This window comes from Centruroides sculpturatus, unplaced genomic scaffold (assembly GCF_000671375.1).
Source record: "Centruroides sculpturatus isolate CEXI.00-Female unplaced genomic scaffold, Cexi_2.0 scaffold266, whole genome shotgun sequence".
Classification (NCBI taxonomy): domain Eukaryota; kingdom Metazoa; phylum Arthropoda; class Arachnida; order Scorpiones; family Buthidae; genus Centruroides; species Centruroides sculpturatus.
This window is the reverse complement of record NW_019384421.1, coordinates 369792-379964: the sequence shown is the minus strand read 5'-3', so window position 1 is coordinate 379964 and position 10173 is coordinate 369792. Positions and strand designations below refer to the sequence as shown.

The 10173-nt window shown below is 30.7% G+C and overlaps 1 long non-coding RNA gene across 1 annotated transcript; it reads left to right on the top strand.

The window, feature by feature from the left end:
- Nucleotides 1–21: 21 nt before the first annotated feature.
- Nucleotides 22–536, top strand: LOC111619410. Its single transcript, XR_002755745.1, has 3 exons — nt 22–122; nt 198–421; nt 517–536. It is a non-coding gene; the product is annotated as an uncharacterized LOC111619410 (long non-coding RNA).
- Nucleotides 537–10173: the final 9637 nt, after the last annotated feature.

The following is a 10173-nucleotide window of genomic DNA, read 5'->3' as shown; positions in this document are numbered from 1 at the left end:
GATTTTTTATTATGGAAGATGTCTGGTTAGTTAAACTAAAGATCTTTTTCTATAGACCAATCCTACACATCATAAAATTGCAAACAGAATGAATTCTCAACCAATTTTTTAATGATGGATAAGTACGATTAATTCACAAATATGTTAAATTGTAATTTATAAACTGACAAATACTATTCATAATCTTGAATGCGTAGGTTTATGACGATGCCATAGAATTGCCGAGTGATCGATCAAGTCAAGAACGAGATAGTCATTTAGGGGACACGAAAGGTGAGAGATCCTTCTGAAGTCAACCAAATCGCTCCGTAATTTATATACCTCACACCTACAATTTATACAGCATTAATGTAAGCTTATAGTTCTGCAATTTGTACTATTGATTGGATAAATAATGAGTTACAGAATGGGTGAATATCTGGTACTAATCTTTTTCCTTTAATTTAGTTTATACAACTGAATTTAAACGCATTTTAGTCATTGCTTTTGTATTAATTTTACTTTTTCTCTATTAAGAATATAGGAAAAGAACATGAAATATTTAGATTTTGAATTTAAGCTTCTTTGGTGCGTTTAAAAACTGAAATTTCATTCTTGAAAATGTTGTTATAAAAAATGTTATAAATACTAAAAATAAATATACAAATGACAATTTTCAGTTTAAATTTATTGTTAAAATAGCGAAAAATATAAATTAACAATCCAAATATCTTAGTATTAAAAATAATCTAATGAACAACCGTTTCAACAGAATATCTTTGAAATTTTCAAAAATACATCTTTAAAGTTATATTGTAAACGAATACGTTTTTTAAATACCTTTATTTATTTTTTAAAAAATCGGAAAAAAATATAAAAATGTTCAACATGAATTATCATCCAAATCAAATTGACAATAATCGCAGAAAGCGGCTTATCTGAAATCAGTTTTAAAAAATTGCATCAGAAGAGGAACAGCTGGATACAAGCAGATCACAATTGCGTCTCGTTAGATATCCTTTAGCAAATTTTTTACGGAGTTTACGGTCGTCGTCGTCTTTCGTGTCAAAGAGTCGCATGACCCTTCCAAAAGAGAGTATAGGAAGAAAAGCGAAGAGGGCAGGGGACTTGTCTTCCCTTGACCTGTGTACCAGGACCATTCATCAAGCGACAGGAAGATGGGTATGATTAATTTGAGTCGTTCTCTGCGCTAAATTTCTTCTTGTCATGAGGATTTGATGGTATCGGGGTACATCACTGCAGACAACACGTCAACCAAGATGTAATTAATAAAGCTTAGACGAGAGGATGATCCTGATAATTTTGAGAAGTGCCGAATTTTCTATATTCTCCTACTTAACAATTAATGTTTCTCTCCGAATAGCCAAATCCCTTAGGAATGTTTGGTTCTATCAATCATCAAGAATACAAGAAACTAATTATCTATTAGTCTCCAGATTTATTATATGGACTACTAAATTTAGAAATAGGTTTGACGCCTTCGGGGACTACTAAGTAGTTACAAATATTAAATTATTGACTTTGTTTATTTAAGCTAATAATCTTAAAACTTATTAAATTTAATTATTAAAATTTTAACGAAAAATTTTTATTATATTACAGCGGTGCTGCAATGATTAATCGCCTTGTATAGGAATAGCATCACGGTCCGCAATAGGATTAATAGTCTTGAATTCTGCTATTGTTGACTATTAATTTTATCTTACGCAGATAGTTTGAAGTCATATAAAGAGCCTTTAGCCTATTTTGTGGGAGGCTTACGATGTCACGTAATGTAACAATGCATTAAAGTCAGCCCTATGCAGCCTATCTGATGAATATTTGTACTATCATTCAATCACCGTCTGCAGCTAGGGACGATGTACGAGCGATGGATGATGACTCTTAACCTGTTTATCGCTGTCTTCCATCACTGCATCAACCCACGTGCTATTGCACGTGCTAGCGCCATTTTACTTTTTGTGAGCTACCGTCTCTTTGTAACGTATCAAGATGGAGTTGAAGTGCAGAAACGGAAAAATAATTTTTACATGTTAACAAATGGGATTTTATATACATTAATTTAAATGGGGTTATAAAATAAACCGTTATCAATAAATTCTCTTTGAAAGATTTATGTGTAGACATGTAATATTGTGCACGAATCTTGTCTACCCCCTTCCACAAATCTTTAATAGTCACGACTTTTTTACACGATAAAACTGGTTGCTTTCCTTATTTACATATTAGTTACTCTGGTAGAATATTTTTTTTTACTATTTTATCTTAATTTTTCATTCATTAAATTAGTTTATCCTCCGTATCTAATGATGACACGGATAAACTTAGCAATAGAACTGATTAAATTATATGTTAATATAATAATTTAGATATTAATTTTGAAATACCTGAGAAAATATATTTATAATTTATGATAGACTTCCGAATCTAATACTTTTTGGACTAGCTATAAGTAAACTTTCAGGGACGAGTGGAGTTTGTCATCCTGGATATTCCAAGAATGCTAAAACTCCCGAAGTACCAAGTTTCAAGGAAAGAAATATCAATCTGTAGAATATCTTAGATTTAGTTTTGAGATAATATTTAAAAATTTTCCTGTTTTTTTTTAATATATAAAGATAAATAAGCAAAATAAATAAGTTATTTTATATTTATTTTAATATATTTTCCCATTTCATTTGTGGAAAATGTAAGCATCTTCCTTGATGTAAGTAGCAATTCTTGATCATTTTTGTATCAATTTTAGCTATTTTTAACGTTTTAAGATAGATTAATTAATTTAATGTTTATAAATACAAGCATTTAATCGTTATTTAGAAAAAAATATCACTTAAGTATAATATATTTTTTGAACAACCAGTTTACGAACAACTTAACCTGACAACTTTACTGCCTATCAATTAAAAATCTGAAGTTTGTAATTGCAATATTATTTAAGTTTAAAATTCTTTCATAAATAGGCCTATTATTTATTCTTAAAATTTAACTAATTCAATGAAATATACGAATAATAAAAGATTATACGAGTAAGAATCACGGAGTAAAGAAAGAAAAGAATAAAAGTAACTGGCCAAAAAAAAACACATCGTTTTAAAAAAATAAATCAATGATTTTTCGGTATTTTATACAAAATTTAAAATTACATCACGTATTAGTGGACAGGTTCTTAGTTTATGACACTTTTACGTGACCGTGCCTCACGCATGACGAGAGATTCAAAAGCACAAGTCAAACAGCACAATAACTCAAACCTTATACCGATTTAGGTGTAACTTCTGTTGACAAAACGCTACTGAAATAATAATGATGCGTGAGACGGCTGATTAAACAATAAAAATTGTTACTATAATAGCATTAACCGAATTATATAACTAGAGATGGATGATTTTGATTTTTAGGATAGCATTTTTCAGTTTTTTTTTTTATTGTTAAATCCCATTTAATAAACCTTGTTTCTATTTGTTTCTATTGTTTTACTTTGTCTTTTTTATTTTTCTATTTTTTAATTAACTAAGTTAATTTAATTGGATTTAAATTATTTTTTTAACTAATTTTTAATTTTTTTAATGGTTTTAATTATGTTTTTATCAGTTAAAGAGTTTTGTTTAATTATAAGAAGAGGTGAAAATTAATGAATTTTGGACATTTATGACACTAACTTCATAGAATGTCATTAATTAGAGATATGGTGAAATGCCTCACGGTGTATATTAGATTAGTTTTTACTACTAATTTACCTATATTTGTATCGTGCTTAATCCATGGCAGTTGGTCCTTAAAAAAGTAGTTTGACTGGGCCAGCAATTACGTCAAATAAGACGTTGATTAATGACTCATTTTTTGAAAGAGAAAAAAATGATGTCTACAATAATCTACACTTTTATATACTCTTAAATTTATAGATTAAAAATACCTTATTATATTATTATAACAAAGTTATAACATTTTAAGTAAGGTTTTATGTTTTTAATTTTATCAGGATTTAAATATGTTTTGGTAAAAGTCAAAATTTTGATAGTTAAACTAGTTTAAGAGAAGGTTTTGTGCTATAGAAATCGATATGGAGAAGGATCTCGGATGTAGGTCCTGTAGAAGTACATATAAATAAATAGTTAAGGTCTATTAGAAGCGATAAGATTTCGGATAAGGGAAAAATGGGGACGTTAAAAAAAGACATGTTTGAGTGATTACGATTTCCCACCCTCTGTGTGTTGTACTTCCGCCGGTTCCAGTATAAGTCACACCTGGTACAAAAGAGCATCCCTATGGAAGTATGCGGAGAATAGGGAGTAAACGAGGCATTCCAAATCGCACTTCACTTGAAAGTTAGATAGTCTCTGCCAGTTATTTATGAGTCTCTACGAATTCCATGAGACAAGAAGGAAGTCAATTCTCCAGTTCATTGGTCTTTCTATTCGACTCCCAGTTAGAAAGGATATACAGGGTCTTACAATTCACTTACTACAGTGTATCTACACGGAGTGGGGGACGTACAATAGGCTCTCTTTTTTCAATTGCAGCTTTTTATCTTTACCATCAGAAAACGAGAAAGAAAAAGATGTGAAAGCTGACTTCCTTTGGGTATAATATATGGAGGATAATTAAGGCGACAACAGCTCTCCCTCTTGCTGTTTACGTTTAGTAAAGTTGCATGTTTGTCACCTAAATCGGCGCTTTTTTCCTGTTCGATTCAATGTCGCAGACAACGAGCGATCGATAAATGTTCGATCAAGTCTATGCATCGCTTATAAATTGCTTATTGCATAGAAGTAACTTAAGATTTTGTGCTTGATTAATTTTACGCTGAGCTTTGAAGCGTTAAATTAATCAACATACTTGGCTAGAAAATTGTATCAAATTAATCAAATATATGTTTAGATAAATGTGATTAAATTATTTATATATTAAAGTTTCCACGTGTTGAGATCTCGTCTTTCAATGAAGTGCCCTCCATTGAAACATGCTCCATTCTTCAAGTTACTATAATGCTTCTCATTATTATAAAAATGGACCTATCTTTTATAGGAACACCTACCGACTAATGATATTATTAACAGAACGTGAAGGCTAGATAATGTGTAATAAGGTATTTAAATATTTTGCAAATAGTTGCGAGTGCGAGAGTTTATTACAATCTGTCAACGAAGCAATTGAAGAACTCGAGCTTTAATAATAGTATTTAAATGGTTTTATAATCTTGGTATTAAAAGAGAAAAAGCTATTTAGTGCCTCACGATAAGCCCAGAGTCATTACGTGGCACGTTGCATATAATAACGCATCGCAAGTGTGACTGAACGCCTGTGCCCCTGCGACTCGGCGCAAGTCCAATCATAAATCGTGGCTGACCTTCGCTGACCTTTGATCCCTGCGAGTCTCCTGCTTAGTTTCTCAGCAAAGTTAAGTCTAATGACGACGGGTGAGAAATTGCTGGTGGCAGGGGTCCTTTTTTTGGTGTCCGGTGCCAGTGTGGTGCATTTTGAAACGTGTCTTCGTCATATTTTCGCTAGTCTAATTGCCCAATTTCTCCGTGTCGCCATTCATTTTTCATCTTTTTTTTATTTTTTAAATAAACCTATTTAGTCTTTAATGCTTTTGGCATTTTCTTTAATTAACATAACTCATTATTTTAGATTTTTTCGATAGCTAAACTTAAAAGTAAAGGATTTCTTGACAAATCTTGTAAACGAGTAGCATAAATCCACATCGATTTCAAGCAGAAAATCTTTTAAGTTCTGTTTATTAGAGTCGATTAATTTATTTTTAAAACTCTTTTCTAGATTCTTATATATATATATATATATATATATAAATGCAAGGACAAACGTGATCGAACCGGCGCCTAAGGCTAAATAAGTGGTGGGCCTAGAAGTTGTGATGGCCGAAGGCAGTCGATACGTCTTCATCCGAATCTTCTTTATTCTTTTGTTTCCAAAGGATCCGTTCAATTAATTCTGAATAATAGAGAAAGGACAACATGCTGTGAGCAAATTATGTTTTATCAATACATCACTTTTACTGGTGTAAACATTTAAGATTGACTTGAATCAAGACGTATTAACTTTTCATACTGGCGATTGATAGATTCTTAGCAATGTATCGAAATATAAAGAAATCTTATTTTCATCAATTAAAAAATTCATTTTAGAGATATTGAGCCTGTTTAAATTTACACATAAGTAAATTATTTGTACTTTAATTCACAAATATTTAAAATTTTGTGAAATCGGTGATGATAATCTTATTTAAACGTTTTAATTAAATTCAAATTATTTTTTTTATTTTCAATTATTTTAGGAACTTTATGACATGAACCACAACTTTATACGGTTTTAAATCTTTTTTTTTTCAGATACAAAATAGGATTTTTATGCGAAATGATACTTTAAATTAATTTCTGCAACATGTTGTTAAGGATTCAACGTAGTACATCATCGTAAATTATAGTGTGTGAAGTTTTGTAGCTTCTCACAAAGTAGCCTGAAAGTACATGTTTGAATCTCTAATAATTTTTTAAAAATATAAAAAATTAGTTGATGCTTTCGTGAGGATATAACATGGAAGATATCAGAAGAGCTTATTTGTTTTTATGGGGAACTGTTGCTGTAAAAACTGGTTATTTATAATGCTTAACCTATAGACTCCTCCACACGAAGAGGTTTTAAAAAACGGTGAATTATGACAATATTAACCGACCTGAGTTATTAAACAAAGAGGATAAACACGAACATTAATTAATTAATCATTATTTTTAAGCCAGATAGTAAATTATTATCCGCAAGAGTGAGAGAAACTTAGGGGAATTTTTACAAACCCCCTCATAGTCACGAATGCGGTGGCAGGTGGGTAATAAGCGAGTTGACTACCAACCGACGAAAGGCAATTACAGTCCAACCAAAGACAGTTATTTACAACATTCGGGGGTGAAATTTATTCCATCCCCTCACTTTAACTCCCATTCTAACAAGACGGCTTTTGGTTGTGAAGTCAGAACGTCTTGGCTTCACTGATTGATATTGTCTGCTCACGCACAGCGAGTAATCAGTTTTGGGTAGTACAGGGGTCTTTAGGGGGGGACAACCAACCAGCAGAGATCTCTATCTGCAAACAACACGTACCGAAGTCTATGTAGAAGAATAAACGGAGATGGAACGTAACGATAGAGAGACGCGAAGGGAGGAACGATTCGCAACTTTAGGTGTGAAGTGTCAGCCTCAAAACAATTTCCGATAGACAATACGTAATTTTCTTCAGGGGCGGGCCAACCGTCTCGATGAATTATCGACACTTTTTTGTCGGTAGAAAAGAATGCTATTTTTCAAATATCACACTCAAAAATTATTTATTGTTATAATTCTAAATAATAATCCTCTTCTAAATATCTACTCTTAAATTTTTGGATTGAGAGTCGACCTTTAAACTTTCAACCTTATTTTGTTTTAAAAAAATGTAGTTAATGGGAAAATATTTTGATTATCTAACAATCTACATTTTAGACAAATTCTTCTATCTAGAAATCCGATCAAGTGTGAAACAATTGCTTTAAAATGTAGGTTATTGTTCTCTATAATCTTTGTCAAATTCCAGCATTTATTAAGGTGCCTCACTGCAAGCTGTCGTATCTTTTATCGTGAGTTTTCATTATCCATTGCATGAACATATAAATCCTCATTATCCATTGCTTGAAATCAAATAATCAGTCATTGCCTGGAAAAGCCAGTTCTTGTTGTCCATTGTTTGAAAGCATGAATCCTAATTATTCGAGCAATGGAAGAATATAATACAAAATACCGTATAAAAGTTTGTTTTTCAAGCAATGAACAATGGATGTTTACAATTTCCATTGTCAATTGCCTGAAAAATTATGAATCTTGATTATCTATGGATTGAAAGCTCTTCATTATTCACAACCTGAAAAAGTAAATATTAATTATCTATTATCTGAAAGTATGAACTCTTTAGCAATAACCTAATATTATTAATAACATTGCTTCAGAAGGGTTAATTTTCAAGCAATGCGTATATCAATCATATGCAAATAGCAATGCATATATTAATTTTCAAGCAATGCAATCAATATGCACTGCTTGCATTACTTGAAAATTAATCCTTTTTTTTCGATTATCTAAATTTAAATCTTCATGTATCAGCTAAATGCAAAGTTTCATCATAGCAATTCTTAAAAGACGAGACAAACCACTTACAAACCTCATATACAGACTATAAATAAGCCTATATTGAACATATTCTCTAGATAATTATCATATATATATATNTATAATAATTACAAAGTGAACTTCTACAATCAATCATTTATCAGAACTATATAGAATTATAGTGATAGATTGGTAGTCTAATATAACCTTTTATATTATTTAGAGATTTAAGTGAAATAACATGATTTGATGAAATGTTTATAGTATAAAAACACTTTTCCATTCTATTAATGAGAAATGAGCATTTTACTTAATTATTATTTTATATTTATTAATTTAAATATTCATCTACCTGATTTTTCTATATTTTAAGTGCATTACATAGAAAAAACAAGCATCTGCTACAATCCAAAATATTTAGTCTTGTCCCGTAGAATACATTCTATGGGACAAGACATTCTATATAATGCACTTAAAATATAGACATCTTGGAAAAAGAATTAGAAGGGCTGTCTGCATTATGCAGCGGACTCAGGCCCTTGTAGAAGTAGGAAAGAAGAAGGTAGGAAAGTATGGAGAAGGAGCAGGAAGAAGAAACTAGTGTGATAGGAAAGTGGGAAGGAGAGTGCAATCAGGGGGCCCCCATGGGACCCCACGAGCGTCAGCATCGGGTCCAATTTATTAAACAGAAAACAGTTACATATAAACAACAATACAAGATTCAAAAACAGTACAAAAGCACCTCACTTGGGTGCAAAGACCGACAATATTACAACGGTGGCGCGATGAGAAGCAAAACTAACCCATAACTCACTGGGTTAACACCGAATCCTGAAGGCTGATGATGCACTTAAAATATAGAAAAATTAGGATTATATAGCAATCAATTTCGTCTACGTTTTAGATATTATATAACTTGAATGAAATATAAGAAAAATGAGAATAGTCACGTAAAAGCCACACAAGAATTCTGTTAGATTTTAGTTCCTAAAAACTTTAGACAGAGAAGAAAACGGCCTGACAAACGAACGGACAGGTGGAAAGTGAATACAATTTTTCAACTCGCTAGCTCTTTAGATTTCTGAGAAATCTTGAGATCAAGCTTGAGATGAATGAACAGACTGTCGGGATGAATACTAAAACTATTTTTTAAAATTGTTTTTGTATTTATCCCATTCGTCTGTTTAAGTTTACTAATAATTTAACACTCAAAAAGAAATTAGATGAACATCTTAACTATATATTTTTACATGTTTCTTGACGATGAAACAAACTATTTCATATAATAGGCCTATATAGAGACAAGCAATAAAGTCAACATTTATTTCAATTCTAACTGAATTCCTGAAATTATATTGATAACTATCAGATATTCCCATGCAAAAAGTAATAAAGACAAACATTATAATTTAAATCACATAAAAAATTTGGTTATTTTAGTCTACCATTGTTATGTTTATCACGAAGTAAAAAAAGGATAAATCAGGGTGGGATGGGATGAGATGGGGTTTCGAGGTTTTATGGTAATTTACTGTATATTTTTCCTAGTTACTAGAGAGTAAGAAAAATTTGATGCAGATCGATCAAAGGGTTTAAACATTTATAGAGAACAGACAAACAGACATTCTATTTTACATAGTCTACATAGATAAAGAGTTGGAACATCATTTTTAAATGAGACAGTACGTTAAACCAAAATTTTTCATAACTTTATTATTTAAAATTGGAATATATCATAAATGTTTGAAGCTACAATGGAATTTAAACAAGCAAATAGGTAAAGAAATAAGTTTCTTAAAAAAAAATTCATTAATTATCTATTATACAGTTTATTTACACGAAAATAAATATCTTTATCTAATAATCTCTTTATCTTTTAAAATAAATTCTATGTAAGTTAATTGTGTAAGCCTATTGAAAATTGTTACGCTAACTATTTTCCTCGCTTTAAACACGATTTTCTTTATCTCACGATATCAAAAAACAGGAAAAAAATTCGTAATTACATTAAAAAATTAC